Source organism: Ambystoma mexicanum, chromosome 10 (assembly GCF_040938575.1).
Source record: "Ambystoma mexicanum isolate Mex_15411 chromosome 10, UKY_AmexF1_1, whole genome shotgun sequence".
Lineage (NCBI taxonomy): Eukaryota > Metazoa > Chordata > Amphibia > Caudata > Ambystomatidae > Ambystoma > Ambystoma mexicanum.
In genome coordinates this window covers 779801376-779816908 of record NC_090932.1, presented here as the reverse complement: position 1 = coordinate 779816908, position 15533 = coordinate 779801376, and the positions used below count along the sequence as shown (strand labels likewise).

At 44.5% G+C, this 15533-nt stretch overlaps 1 protein-coding gene and 1 long non-coding RNA gene across 2 annotated transcripts in view; one reads left to right on the top strand and one right to left on the bottom strand.

The window, feature by feature from the left end:
- The window catches only part of LEKR1 (leucine, glutamate and lysine rich 1), a 1355278-nt gene that overhangs the window by 959782 nt on the left and 379963 nt on the right, over positions 1–15533 (bottom strand). The window lies entirely within an intron of this gene.
- LOC138491739 (uncharacterized) lies at positions 14060–14722 on the top strand. The gene is made up of 2 exons (XR_011276077.1): positions 14060–14148; positions 14413–14722. It is a non-coding gene; the product is annotated as an uncharacterized lncRNA (long non-coding RNA).

Here is a 15533-nt window from a genome sequence, read left to right as displayed (position 1 = left end):
CATCTCTATCCACCCCAGCTCTGAGTCTCCCAGCCGGGACAGTGTCGGTCCAGGTCCATCAGACCGACGTTGCCCCTGCCAACATCACCCTGTAGCCAATGCCTGCACCAAGACCTATGGTCATTGTGCCTTCGCAACACTCCTAGTACACAGTCACCGGCGCTTCTGCCCCTACTGACCAGAGCGGCGTAAGCCACCCAGGATCCGCACCACCTTTGAAAAAGAAGAAGAAGGGTGCTCTGGCACTACAGGCTGAGACCCCAGACACGGCTACACACTCCGGCACGTCGAGGAAGCCTAGCTTTAATGACGCCGAACTTGATGCACTTGTGGCCTATGTGTTGGAACATAGCCGCGAAATGGTGGTGACTGCAGGGTGCAAGACCACACCTGGTCAACGTAGGGCACACTGGCAGACCATCGCGGACCACATTAGTGCCCTTGGATTTGTGAGGCGCACAGCTGATGATTGCTACAAGCGGTGGAATGACCTGAAACGCAGAGCACAGAACAAGCTGGCCTCAAATCATGCCTCTACTCTGGTGACTGGCGGTGGGTCTCCACCAGAGGACAACCAACTCACTGAACATGAGTCTGTTGCTGGAACCTTCGTCACAGAGGAACAGATCCAAGGCGTGGGAGACCTACCTGATTACGACGCATTGTCCGGTGAGTGCCCATGCACGTGTGTGTAATCCATGTGTATGTTGTTTGGGTGACGGGTTCTGATTGAGTGCCAGGTGAGGGTGTGTACTCCAGAGTGGTATGGGTCACCCATGTGCTTACTCCAATACATTCACGTGCCTTGGATTTGGGTATGACAGTATCCCTTCTGCCCACAGTAGCCAATTAGCGCCACATTACTGCAGTTGCCCTTGACCTGTCATCTTGCAACAACATTGTTCAGATTTTTTCACTGTTCATTCTGGCTGATTGTTTCAATTCTCCCATTTTTGCTAAGCATTTTTCAGCCATACTGCCACATATGCGTCATGCTTCTGTCATTGATTACACCCCACATTGGCCCACATTTGTTGCCTTGTTATGTGAATGATTAGACCATTCAGGTTGATTGAGTATTGGCCTGCTCACATTACTTTTTGGGGCCTGTTTGAATGTGGAACATGATAGTTGTTTGCTGTCATGTTAAAGTGACCAACCATTGATGTGTACATCTGCCTACAATCACTGTATTATTGTACACTGGATGTGTTTCAGTGTGTGGCACATGCATCTCTTGCCACGCTATTTAGCATTTTTCATCTCATCATGTCCATCTCACATGGATGGGTGACAGTACTCATTCACTGACATATCGCTGTAGTTGTCTAATGTACCATGGCTATGCTACATGCCATCTGTGTTCTGGTATGTGTCATGTATGTGTATTGGACATGCCACTCACAGGCTAATGTGTGATGCCAGTTCTACCCACCATGCAGCAAGTGTGTTGCTTTTCCATCTTGGTGTCCTCAGTGTCTGCTTTTTCCCTCCCCTTCCAACTCATTGACAGTGCATGCATGCCAGGGTTATAGTCATGTGGGACATGTGTAAATCATGTAAAGGATCTCTGTCTTGTCAGGCCTATGTGTGTGCTATGGTGCTCATGCATGTTTGCATTTGTTGTATTTCATGTTTTTGCAGGTGATGACGCAATGCTGGTGAGGTTGAGGAGATGGTGCAGACCCAGGAGGGATCTCAGCCACGACCGAGCACCAGTGGAGGATGTGGTGTGGTGGTGGGTGAAAACCCTTTGTTACTGCAGACCATACTGTCCAGGGGTGTCTCTGGGTGCACCTCCCCAGACCTCTATTCAGGTGCTGAATCGGATGATGAGACTTATGTGCTGTCGCAGGTGAGTGCTTCTGGCAGGGATTCTGTTCTGTCCAACCCACCTGCACCAGGGGTAGAACCCTCTATGGGGATGTCAGTGTTGGTAGGTCCGCCTTTGGCGGTTACGGATGCTGGGCCAGCAGATCAGAGGTGGAATGCAGTCCTGCAGCCTCAGGCAGTGCCAGCACAGCAAGGTGCAGATCGCCTTGCCCCAAACAGGTGTGGTGCCCGCCGACGCGGTGGCCGTGCGCCACCAGGCAATACTGTATGGGAAAACTCTGTGTACGGTATGGCAACCCAACAGGCAGCATCAGTTGAAATGATGGCTCAGGCAATGGAGAGGGTGGCCACTTCCATTATCCCCCCTGAAAGGCAGATGGAGCAACAACAGCAGGCAACAGAATCCATTTGCCAATCACACAGGGAAGACATGTTGGCGTCCAATAGGGACTAACGGGCGGCACTGGGGACTCTGCGCGAAGCCACATCAATAGAGTCACAGGGCCACAGGGAAGCCCTGAGGGTAGAACTCCATAACATCAGGGAGACTCTGCTTGAACTTGAGGCTTCCCGAAATTTTAGGGCAGAACAGCAGCTGGAGCAGCTCACATGTTCGCTCTCAGCTGAGCTGCAGGCAACCCGTGAGGAGATCCGGGCATCACGCGAGGCCATGCATGTAGAAATGCAGGCAACCGTGAGGTGCTGCATGGGGATCTCCGCACTATCATCCTCCAGAATCAGACCTTCCAGACCCGCATGCTTGCTGCCATGGAGGACCATACCAGGTCTTTGCGTGGGCTGCCTCCCATTGCACCACCACCTCCTGATGCAGCAGCAGAGGGTGAAGAGACTGACAGCAGTTCTCCCACAATGGCATAGCCGTGCAGGCCATGAGCCCCTGGAGGTATTTTTTTTCCCCAACATCCACGCAGGTGGGTGTTGGTGTGCACCCTGTCCTCGAACCTCCTCGGTTGCCCCCCCATCCCCTGGCCCCCACATGGCCATTTTTTTGTGTGTTGCATTGTGTGTCTCCCGTGGGCATCCACTGTGTATTCCGGCTGGGCACATGCAGGCTTGTCCTGAGTTTGGGATAGATGCTTGGGTTTGTGACACACACACCTCTCATGCTTCTCTTTTCCATGGGCTTGCAAAGGGTGTGACCAAGTGACAGTGACTTACACGGTGACATTGGGCTCCCATGAGCTGTGTGGGTAGTCTGTAGTCAATACTGTGTGGACATCCCTAGTGGGTATTGTTGTTGTATTGAACACTGCATGGTGTATTGATAAGTGCTTGTGCATCCATGTCTTCCTCAAAATTTGCAGGTACCTTCTTCATGTCTTCACAAGGCCGTCTCCTTTGCAGATGGAGTTCATGTTGTATGCAGTACACTGACACATTTGCGTGGCAGCAACACTCTGCAGTTGGAAGGGGTTGATGTGCTGACTTATTCAGGTTGTAAGACTACCACTACTTTGACTTTGTACTGTCATGTTTTTGCAATGTTTCATGCTGTGTTGATGTATTGTGTTGGTGGTAAGTATTTGGTCATGTGTGCTGTTTGTTATTGATTACTGGGAGCATATTGTCTGTGGGCTGTTTCCATTTGGGACAGTGCACTTTGTGACACTTGTGTCAGGTCTTGTGCATTGCTTTGTTTGCTTTCACATTGCATGACATGCCATGCTGTGCTGGGTGGCGGAGATGGGGAGGGGTTGGGTGACATGGCGCTATTTTCATGTTGCATTTTGCTAGGGGGTAGTCATTCATGCAGCATGAATGTATGTCTTTTAATGACACAGCATTGGTTGTCTTTGGGTAGGTAGGGATGCACGCAATGTAACACTTCCAGGTGACCAATCTCAGGCTGGTATGGTTGTGACAGTTGACTGTCCCTTATGTCATCATCATTGATTGTCAGCTGGTATGTGCCAGGGCTGTGTGCACTCCACAGAGGTGTGATTTTAGGTGAAGTAATTAGCCACCAGCTGCATACGGGCTGCCTCACCACGTGCCCTTTCCCCTCCCATACGCAGCGGCCGTGCATGTGGTTGGGGATGTGGGGGCACCACCATGTCCACCGGCAGGCCCCGGCGTGTTGCAACGTTGTGCAGGACACATGCTGCCACTATGATCCTGCACACTACTGGGGGAGCGTAAAGCAGCTGCCCACCAGAACGGTCAAGGGAGCGAAAGCGTGACTTGAGCACTCCGAATGTGCGCTCCACTATGCCACGGGTTGCAATATGGGCTGTGTTGTGTCTTACCTCAGATGGTGTAGGGTTCCGAATTGGCGTCATAATGTGGGTGCTCAGAGGGTAGGCACTGTCCCCTGGGGAGGTGATGATGGGTATCATTAGTGGGGTTGTGACATTACTCAGTATCTGACATGCATGCATGTGCAGTGGCATTTATACTCACCAAGCAGCCATGTATCGCCATGCCGCCCAGCTTCTAGGTCCCGGTTTAGGGTTGACATTCTGTATATGAAACTGTCATGGGTGGACCATGGTTAGTTGGCATATACTGAGGTGATGATTCCCATGGCATCATATACTACCTGCACGTTGATGGAATGCCAGTGCTTGCGGTTTCTATAGATGTACTTTGATGCCCCGGGAGGACGTAGAGGCACATGGGTGCAATCAATGGCACCTAGCACTTTGGGGAAGTGTGCCACCCCGTAAAAATCCTGGACAACAGCCTGCCTTTCTGCCGGTGTTCTGGGCAGGTATATGTGCCTGCGGACTGAGGGGCGTGCAGTCATGATGGCTAAGACCTGGTGTAGGCAGCGTGACTGCATGGCCTGTGACACCCCCCCCACTATGGCACTTGACCGCTAAAATGACCCAGTAACCAAGAAGTGCAGTACATTGAGCACCTTTTCCAAGGGGCTCAGTGCTTGGGAGCACAGGGTGGGCGATGTGAGGTCATCCTCCCACTCACTCACCAGGTCGAGTATTATGTGAGGTGGAAACCTGTACCTCCCATACACCTGGTCATCAGGCATCCCAAAAAGGCTGGTTCTGGGTGTAAAAATTCTGGCCCTGACTATCCTCCTCCTCCTCCTGCGGTATCCCATGACCACTGCTGTGAGGAACGGTATATTCATCGTAGCGTCAGAGCTTGTTTGTTGTTTCCGCGTACTTTTATGCTGCGTGGGTCCACGTACGCCTGCTTCCTGCTGGCGTACATGTTTCTGGATTAGCGTGTCTTTTTTTGGCACGCCTGTTAGCCCCATTCGATTCCATGAATATGTGTTGTAGGCACGCGTGTGGGCGTTCCGCGCATTTGCCTCCTGTACTTCCCCCGTAACGCCCACATTTTCACGCGTTGTTCCCCATTCTGCGTGTTCCGCTCCGTGTTACGCCTACTTTTGTTGTGTGCGCTGCGCTAAGTGCGCTTTTGCTGTGCACGTAGCGCACGCTGTTTGATGACGTGTGCGCCCGCGTGCGCCACGCAGGATTTTAACGCACATCCATGGATTTACACGCACACGGACTCCCATGAATCACTGTGCGTGGGTTTAGCTGCAATTTTCGCACTTGCGCTGCGATTCGCATGCTTTTGCGCGCTTCCGCGGAAAATTTAATCGCACATTCATTCCATGAATCGGCCTGATAATAGGAGAAAGAGGGAAGTTAGGGCGGGGGGTGAAGAAAGAAAGATTTCAAGGAGGCACGGAAAGAGGGTTAAGAGGAAATGGAACGGATGGAGAGAGGTAGGGAGTTCCAGTGATGGAGGGATAGAAGCTGAAAGGAACGGAAACGAGAGGAAGCACAAGGGGAAGGAGGTACTGTGAGTAGGAAGAGATCAGTGGATCTGAGGGAGCGAGAATGAGAGTAGAAAGAAAGGAAATATATGCAATCATATGCATTTGCAGTAAGGTTTACATCGCCACGCACAATTCGAGAACTTCAATTCAGGATTAGAGAACACTTATCAGTGATCGGGAGTCAAGATAAAAATCTGCCTCTAGCAAAACATTGCAGCGCCTTCACCAGATGGGTGACAAACAACACATCAAATTTATTGGTCTCAAAAGAGTTGCCCTGGGACACAGAGGAGGCAACCAAGAACTGCTTCTACGCCAAGAAGAGGCAAAACTCATCAGCCATTTCAGGTGCGTGGGAGTCGGTCTAAACACATGTCTTATTTCTTATGACACTTAAAGGGATACTCTAGTAAAAAAATTTATTTCAAAAATAGATAGGCCACATTAAAAAAAAAATACTAGCATCCTCCGTTTTAAAACTTCCTATGTAAAATTTTGAGATATTTAAGCTCAAAAGCAAGCACAAGGGCGCCGCCATTTTGTGAAATGGAGGCCCTCCTGTGCTGGCTTTTGCGGCACTAATGAAGGAAAAGCCAGCCAGCTGTAGTAAACAAAGTCTACCGCTGGGTGGCTTTCCCTTCATTAGTGCCGGGACTCGGAGGACGCGGACCGGAGACCAGAGCAGGAAAGCTGCAGCTGAATCTCGGTAAGTGCTATTTATTTTTTTTACAAAAAATAAGCACTAGCTGCGGTTTTTTTTCTAAGTTTTCCGGGCTGGAGGAGCCCGGAAAACTTAGAAATAAAACCGCAGCTTTAAAAACGTTGTATTTATGTTTGCGGTCGCTTTTGAAGCGACCGCAAACATAAATACAATGTTATTGTGTTGGAAAACGCTGCGGTTTTTCGTTCCAAGTTTCTCAGGCTCCGCTCGGAGGAGCCTGAGAAACTTGGAACGAAAAACCGCAGCGTTTTCCAACACAACCGCGTGTGTTTCTGCCTGCTGTGGCTATCACTTTGGGTCTCCGGTGCTGGCTGGCTTTTCCTTCATTAGTGCCGCAAAAGCAAAAGCCAGTACAGGAGGGCCTCCATTTCACAAAATGGCGGCCCCCCTGTGCTTGCTTTTTCGAATTTTGAGCTTGAATAGCTCAAAATTTTACATAGGAAGTTTTAAAACGGAGGATGCTAGTATTTTTTTTTTAATGTGGCCTATCTATTTTTGAAATAAAATTTTTTACTAGAGTATCCCTTTAAGAATCACCCAGATGTTAAACATGAAGTACAACTTTAAAGCAACCCAATGCTAGCTGAAAACAACAACCTCTAGGACCATGTAAGACTGAGAGTGCACACAGATAAATCTAAGTCTTCGCCATGCACGACCGGAGAAGATGTGCATACCATGAAAGAACTGGCAGACAACAGAACACAGGGCATCTCCCCCAGAGAACTGTACTATAAGGAAATGTAATCACTTAATTTGCATTAATAGTTATGTTACTTGTATTTCCACAAATCTCATACATGTAATCATGTAGAACTGTGCAATATGTAAAGATTCATGCTATACTAATTATGTAACCTATGATTATCTATCCCACCATTGAGATCTATAATAATAACTGACCCCATGGCAGCAATTATATCACATGAACGCGCAATTTGGACTACATTTCCCATAATACGCTGGGAACACTGGCCTGTCAAACCAAGACAGGACAGCGCCCAGATTGCAGGGAGTATGTTTTGAACAATGGGGTCTATTTTTGTATAAGGGCACATCACTATGAACGTTTGGAATAGATGTTTACCAAACAACCTTACACAAACATGTCCCCGAATTATGTGACTAGGAGAATTTAGTGTATCTTTGCTTCAACCAGGCACCCAGTCTCTAGTATTCACATATCTATCACACGGCATGTTAAAATGCCCGACTTTTACCAGTTAGACGTAATTACTATAGTCAAACAGTATGCTGTCCCAAAACATGGCCGACAGCCTTGCCGATTATAGAAACAGAGGTAGGACGACCTGATCGCCATAGCAACGCCAGAACACAACTTAGGTCAGGGGATTGACGAACATTTCCTGAATACGACGCGTGATGCAGGAGAAGTGATACTTCCAGGTAAGCCCAAGCCCACCCACATAGTGCTACCATTAAGCAAAGGGTCCGTGCCACACGCCGAACCACATTCAGGGACCACATAGAAGTGTATCAGGTTTATATGTAACACCACGCTCGGGTTTGCAACCCAACAAAGCTCTTTATTTGTTTTTCGTAGGAACTGGCCGTATTATACACCGTCAAAACTACATCACGACATTAGGAGCTTAGACACAATACCAATGCCATGTAATGTCAACTACGGATATGTATCAGATCGCACCAATACTTTTTGTGTTTCACGCACTGAAACCAGCAACACGTTGCAAGACAGGCTGTTAAATGAAATCACAAACTAAGCCAATTTATTCAGTTCCAGCGCACATGCCCTTCAGCAAAAGAAGGCCACACCCGCATCAGGGAGTACTGCCAACATGAGACAGGCACACCTACCAGCCGTTTCCTTTCAGAATAAGTTACTGATATTATACCTTTCTCCGTTTGTTTTCTCAAGCACTTTTCACATGATTCTGAAGGGATTTAGCCCGATACTATGTTACAGTATATTAATAATGTTATATGTCAATCTGCGAACGTTTCGGTTCTCTGCATTCTACTGTTCTCGAATGCAGAGAAGTGAACGTTGCAGATTACGGCGGTGAGGCCTGACGACGGCAGCTGCCGGGGACTCTTAGAATAAACTTCAAGTTAAACTACTAAGCAGTGTTAAGAAATTTGATTATACAACAAATGGCGACGAGGATTAGCGGCACGTTCGATGAGAGTCCCCGACTGGATGCGCACATCTATTTATGATTGCAGTACACCACTACGAACTCCAGGATAATATGTATAACTGAATCCTCAAGATAACAAAAGCGACGTGACAGGTATGGGAGACAAAAGAGATTTACTTGTCTCTGTGCTTTATATGAGAATCGTTTGAATACCGCAAGTGTGAATGTGCGCGCGGACTGCCAACGGCTGTATAAGCGAGTCGTGTATGAATTGCTAGAGGAAAGGACCCAACAACGTGAGTGAACGTGCCTCCATTTTGTATAATCCAGCAAAGTAACCATGGCAACTGCATGAAGAATGGATGCAGAGCCTTTGTGAAGCTAGACATGCAAGGATTGCATTGAAATGTGCTGGGACTGAAGATTTTGAATAAATATAGTTCAAGGAACATTTGCAACGACAAGCAAGGATATGTCCAGTGTTATGGCTGTATGAGTGGTGCAGCAGTGCTTATAAAAAACTAATGGGGATTGCACTATAAAAAAAAAAAAAAAAAAAAAAAAAAAAAAAAAACATAAACAAGCAGAGGAGCTAAAGAAAGATAAAACAAAAAAAGGAGTTCCGTCTGGTTACTAGTGCATATAGCATCATTGGCCATGCAGAGTGTTGTGGCTCCAATGAAATTCTTACCTTTGCCTGGAAATCCGACGTGCCCCTGGGAACAATGGCTGGACAGCTTTCAAGTGTATCTGAGAGCAGTAGGTGGTGCGAAATACAATGATGATGTCAAGGAAGCTACTTTGCTGAACTGTATAGGTGCAGAAGCCTTAAGAATATTTAGGACTTTGCCAGAGCCCAGTTATAATGAACTAGGGGCTGGAGACTCTGCTTCCACGTCAAGGAAATATGAGATTGCGTTGTTAAAATTAAACAAACATTTTGGGAATAAAACAAACATTGTTTTGGAAAGATTTAGGTTTCTGTCCAGGAAGCAAGGTAAAAGTGAGTCGGTTGATGATTATATAGCAGCTCTCAGAGGACTCATTTCGACATGTGAATTCACTGGTGTAGCCGACGAGTATATGAGAGATCAATTAGTACTTCATGTAGCTGACAACCGTATACAACAACGTCTTTGGCAAGCTAAAAACCCATCTTTGGAACAGGCTATTGAAATAGCAAGGACGTTTGAACTTGGAGAGAAGTGCATGAAGGAGATACAGAACAAGAATGACAGTGTTGATATTAAATCTGTACATGTCAACAGTGAAGGAAAATACGATGGTAGTGAAGAAGCACTTGTTGCTGTTGTAAAAAAAGTAGTGAAGTCAGATTTCAATTCAAATTGGAGACAAAACAGAGAGACATTTCAAAGATCACAGAACAAGTGTTTTAAATGTGGGTTGTCAAAACATGTGAACATTGAGAAAGAATGCCCGGCTCATTCAGCAGAGTGCTACAAGTGTGGATACGTGGGCCATTTTGGTAAAGTTTGCCGCAATACAAGAGGAAGAGGCAGATACAATTCACGTTATAGCAACATGGGCAACAATGGTCAATGGAACAGAGGCACCATGGCATCAGTAGGGGCAGTTGAAGGAGCCTCTACATCAAACGACCTAGTTGCGATTACCAGTGGTATGGAAGACAGGGTACATATACTTACTGTTGCCACAACTGGGAGCACTATGGGCTCATGGGTGTCCATGACGATAAACGATACTATGTTGGTGGTGATGGTTGACACGGGATCACCTTACACGATGGTTGATATAAATACATTCGAGAATGTGTTGAAGATGGACATAAAGGAGCTTCATATCCCCACTGTCAAAGCTACAGGATATGGGAAGACTCCCATTGACATAATTGGATACACTTGGGTAAAGTTATGTTTCAAGGGAAGGAAGACTTATTGTAAACTTTATGTTGCTAAGGAAGGTTACTCAATAGTTGGTTGGTGGGAGCAAGCATCACTAAAAATAAGAATACATCCAGGGGAAGAAGAGCCTATAATGAGTATAATGAGCAATACATATAATTCTGCTGAAGATCTAGTGAAAAACTTTCCCAAAGTTTTCAATGATAGCATAGGAGCTTTGAAAGGCTTCAAGCATCGAATAATATTGAAGAGGGGAGCTAAGCCAGTTGTCCACAAAGTGCGAAACATCCCCATTGGCACAAGAGAAGCTCTTCAGAAGGAGTTGGATAAACTATGTTTTCATGATATTATTGAACCAATTGAAAGTTCCGAGTGGCTTTCTCCAATTGTCATTGTAAGGAAACCTGAAGGATCCATTAGGATGTGTGTAGATTTGAGAGATCTCAACAACAACATATGGATTGACCGACATCCGTTACCCAACATAGGAGAGATGTTAACAACGATGGAACCAGCAAAAATATTCTCTACCTTAGACCTGTCATCAGCATACCATCAGGTTGTATTAGATGAAGAATCTAGACACCTCACATCATTTATAACACCTTTGGGGGCGTTTCGATATAAAAGGATGCCATTTGGCCTGGCATCGGCAGCCGCGGTGTTCCAGAGATTAATGCAACATTTGTTTACTGGTCTAAAAGGCGTGCATTATTTCCAGGATGATATTTTAATATCAGCCATGAGTGAAGAAGATCATGATGCTAAATTGTTAGGGGTCCTGCAGATAATTCAACAAAAAGGTCTAACATTGAAAATAGAGAAATGCAAAATTAAAAGGAAGGAGGTTACATATTTAGGTCACTGTATCAGTGAAGAAGGTATAAGACCCAAGGAAACTCTGATTAATACCATTTTGAAGGTCCCTGATCCTGCAAATAAGTATCAGCTGAGGAGTCTGCTTGGTCTCACTGAGTATTATTCTAAATTTGTTGATCATTATGCAGAAAAAACTGTTCACATGCGAAATTTGATGACCAAAGGCACAAAATTTGATTGGTCAGCAGAATGCAAGAAGGAATTGGACAATATAAAAAATCTGATCAATAAGGCACCCACACTAAAAATGTTCAACCCTGGGGCCAGAACTGTGCTGTCAGTAGATGCAAGCAATGTTGGTTTGGGTGGAGTTTTGGAACAATTCCATGATGGGTCGTTTGTTCCGATAGCTTTTGCCTCAAGATCCCTAAAAGGAGCGGAGAGAAATTATTCCACTATTGAAAAAGAAGCACTAGGTGTTAAATGGATATTAGAACATTTCAAGGGATTAATTTGGGGAGTTCCCATTGAATTGAAAACAGATCATAAACCTCTTATTCATGTACTAAATCCCAAGAACTCCCATTTAACATCACCTCGCATTAGAAGATGGACTTTGATCATTATGCAATATAATGTGATTATAAAATATACTCCTGGCAGATCCAACAAAGTTGCTGACTGTTTCTCCCGTTTGCCTTGTAAGGATGAATACCTTGAAATGCTAAGTGACGAGAGTTTAGTTGAGGATCAAGATATGGATTCCATTATTGCACATATTCATCCAAGTTTTGATAAAGGAGAATGGATGGCAGCCACTAATTCAGACCCAGAACAAGAGATGTTGAAAAAGGCTGTAACAGATGGATGGAAAATTGTACAAGAGGGAATTAAACTGTGGGAGAAGATTAAAGATGAAATATCATATGATGATTTATATGTTTATCGTGGTGATCGTATTGTACCACCAGTGGCATTGAGGAAAAGAATTATGGACATTGCACATGAAGGACATATTGGCAGAGATTTGACAAAAAGAAGAGTCAGAGAAACATATTGGTGGCCCAGTATGTGGGGTGATATAGAGTCACTTGTTAAGGAATGTTCTGCTTGTGCAGCTAGTGATAAAAGCAAAGTAATAAGAGTCACACCCCTTCAGCCTGTAACTGTGCCTGATACAGTATGGTCTAAACTAGCCATTGATATTTCTGGCCCGTATGAAGTGTTGGAACCCATGAAAATATATTTGATAGTGTTAGTCGATTATACATCGAAATGGATTGAATGTGGAATTTTAGAAGACTCAGTTTCGACATGTAAAGTTACAAAATTCTTGGAGGAGATCTTTAGTAGAGAAGGTGATCCACAGGAATTAATTTCTGACAATGGTACTCAATTTGTGTCACAGGAAATTAAGACATTCTTAAGTGATAGAGCCATCAAACATAATACCACAGCTTTGTACCACCCAATGAGCAATGGACTTGTGGAAAGGATGAATCGATTCATAAAAGGAACTATTCAGCTGGCAATAGCAAATAATCTGCCGTGGAAAGATACTTTGAAAGAAGCGTTGGATACATATAAGGTTACACCCCATTCTGTCACTGGTATAGAACCATTCACTTTAATGAGAGGTAGGATTGCAAACAACAGACTCAAACCAGCTTGGATGTCTACAAGGAAAGATTTTAACATTAACATGGATGAGGTTATGGAGAGAGTTAAGAAAAAACAAGATCAATACAAAAAGTACTATAATCAGCATAACCGTGTGAAGGAAAATAATATCAAAGCTGGTGATTGGGTTAGAGTAAAGGAACCCAAAAGAGTTCTGAAGGGAGAGTCTAAGTTCCGTGCCCCGCAAAAAGTTATTAAGCGCCTCAGAAAATCAGTAGTGTTGGAAAATGGAGACAAGTGGTCTTGTGATGATATCATCTCAGCAGAAGAAAATGAATTAAGACATTTTGACAATGATTTTGTTAGATGCAGACAAAGTGTGGATGAGAGAGGAAGAGAAAAAAGATCTGGAGAAGAACCAACTGGAGAGGACCAAAGAGTTTCCAGAAATAATGGTGGAGAGTGTTCAAGACCCAGGAGAGTTGTACCTAACTTTAAGGAAGGGTTCATTTATTATTGACTATATTCATATATCAGAGTTGTTATTAGAATTTGGAGGCTATGCTGATGAAATCAACAGTAGGGTGTATCCTTTATACTACAGTGCTTCATATATATAGTAGAGATAAGCATTCCTTTTAGTACAGTTATGTTGTAGGACTGGTTGAGATTTATTTCCATAGACATGTGTTTTGTTTATGATTAATCTTCAATCTTTTATTTCTTTTCTACTTGTTTTCCTTTAACCCTTTGATTCCCCTTCCTACCTTTTCAAAACGATATATATATACATTTTTCTTATATTCTGGTGTTCCTTGGTTGTGTATAAGAAAGGGAGATGTTACAGTATATTAATAATGTTATATGTCAATCTGCGAACGTTTCGGTTCTCTGCATTCTACTGTTCTCGAATGCAGAGAAGTGAACGTTGCAGATTACGGCGGTGAGGCCTGACGACGGCAGCTGCCGGGGACTCTTAGAATAAACTTCAAGTTAAACTACTAAGCAGTGTTAAGAAATTTGATTATACAACAACTACGGATATGTATCAGATCGCACCAATACTTTTTGTGTTTCACGCACTGAAACCAGCAACACGTTGCAAGACAGGCTGTTAAATGAAATCACAAACTAAGCCAATTTATTCAGTTCCAGCGCACATGCCCTTCAGCAAAAGAAGGCCACACCCGCATCAGGGAGTACTGCCAACATGAGACAGGCACACCTACCAGCCGTTTCCTTTCAGAATAAGTTACTGATATTATACCTTTCTCCGTTTGTTTTCTCAAGCACTTTTCACATGATTCTGAAGGGATTTAGCCCGATACTACGAGAGTCTTCTAGACACTATGCTTTCTTGAAACAAGCAGATAGGTAAGCACAATTTCTTTGATATCTAAGTGTCTTAAGTAATTTAGCACATATTTCTAACCAACTCATGTGTTTATTATTTTTTTTTTTTCTCTTTCTCTTTCTTATAACCTAATATACCTCCCCTGCCCCCATCCGCAATTTCGGTCTTCTCTCATTCATTACAAATGTTACATGATGGCTCTACGGTATTTTTACATTCTTTGGTATTGTGACCCCGGACATGTATCAAATTCATAAATTATTTCCTGTGCCATTGTAACCTAGTCATATACGATGTACCATAATGTGTGTTTAATTTCCATTACCCATACGGTTTTGAACACGGTTTTTTGTTCCTTACTTTTATTCTTTCATCCCAATTTTTTACCTTATTGTTATTCGATCATATGATGTCAATATGATGTTTTATCACCTGTTTATTTTGTCACAACTCTCTATCATGTATATATATTATTTGTTTCCTATGATCACTTCAGATACTAACATTTGCCCTGACTTGACAAAGGCACCCTAAATGCCGAAACACGTGTTATCATAAAGGGCCACCAATAAATATCTAGTATTTCAAAAGAAACAGTTCTTTGGAATCTAATTATTAGTGTGGCGCAGTAACCGATGTGTACATGAATCACACTCGCACTTGTACAAACGGAGTAGGGGAACGCTTTGTCTCCGTTCTTTGTACACACTTCAAAAATGTGTACCTACAACACGAGTCGCGGAGGTCTGAGGGTGATATTGCGGAAAAGTTCCCTGTTCTTCTTTAGGTATATTAGAGCTCTGGAAGGCCTTTGAGGAAGAGACAAAGGGGCATAAGAAGGAATGGATGCTTAATATGTGTATGGAGGAGCGCGAGCAGCCCACAGCGCTGCTGCCTCCTCCCTCTAAGGACACTGCTCACACACAGCCAACACTTCCGCCATCACCAGCGGAGGCAGACTTCTACACACAATTCACAGTACCGACTCTGTATGAGGAGAGCACACTAGCCCAGACCATCCCAGGAATATACCCGCTACAAGCAGCAACTGGAGGGTATAGTAATCCAAGATATGAATCCCCTGATGAGGAAAGTGATGATAGTAGGAGGAGGGCACAATTGGTAATCAGAAAGCCATTAGTGCATGACGCATGGCTCAACTCAGAGACACAGTTAAGGGATGAGGAAGAGTATACAGGGCTACATAGCTTAGAAGAACAGCTGAGGAAGAGCTCCGGGTCGTTAGAGGCATGCAGATAGATGGTCAGAGGGTGAGAAGCGTACCCATACGTAATGGAGATAGTGGAGAGACTATGGTGGAACCAGAGAAATGGGTAGGAGGAAAAATATTGTTGAAACTCGACGGGAAACTCACAGAAATTAATTATGTGAATGTAGTGGAGTA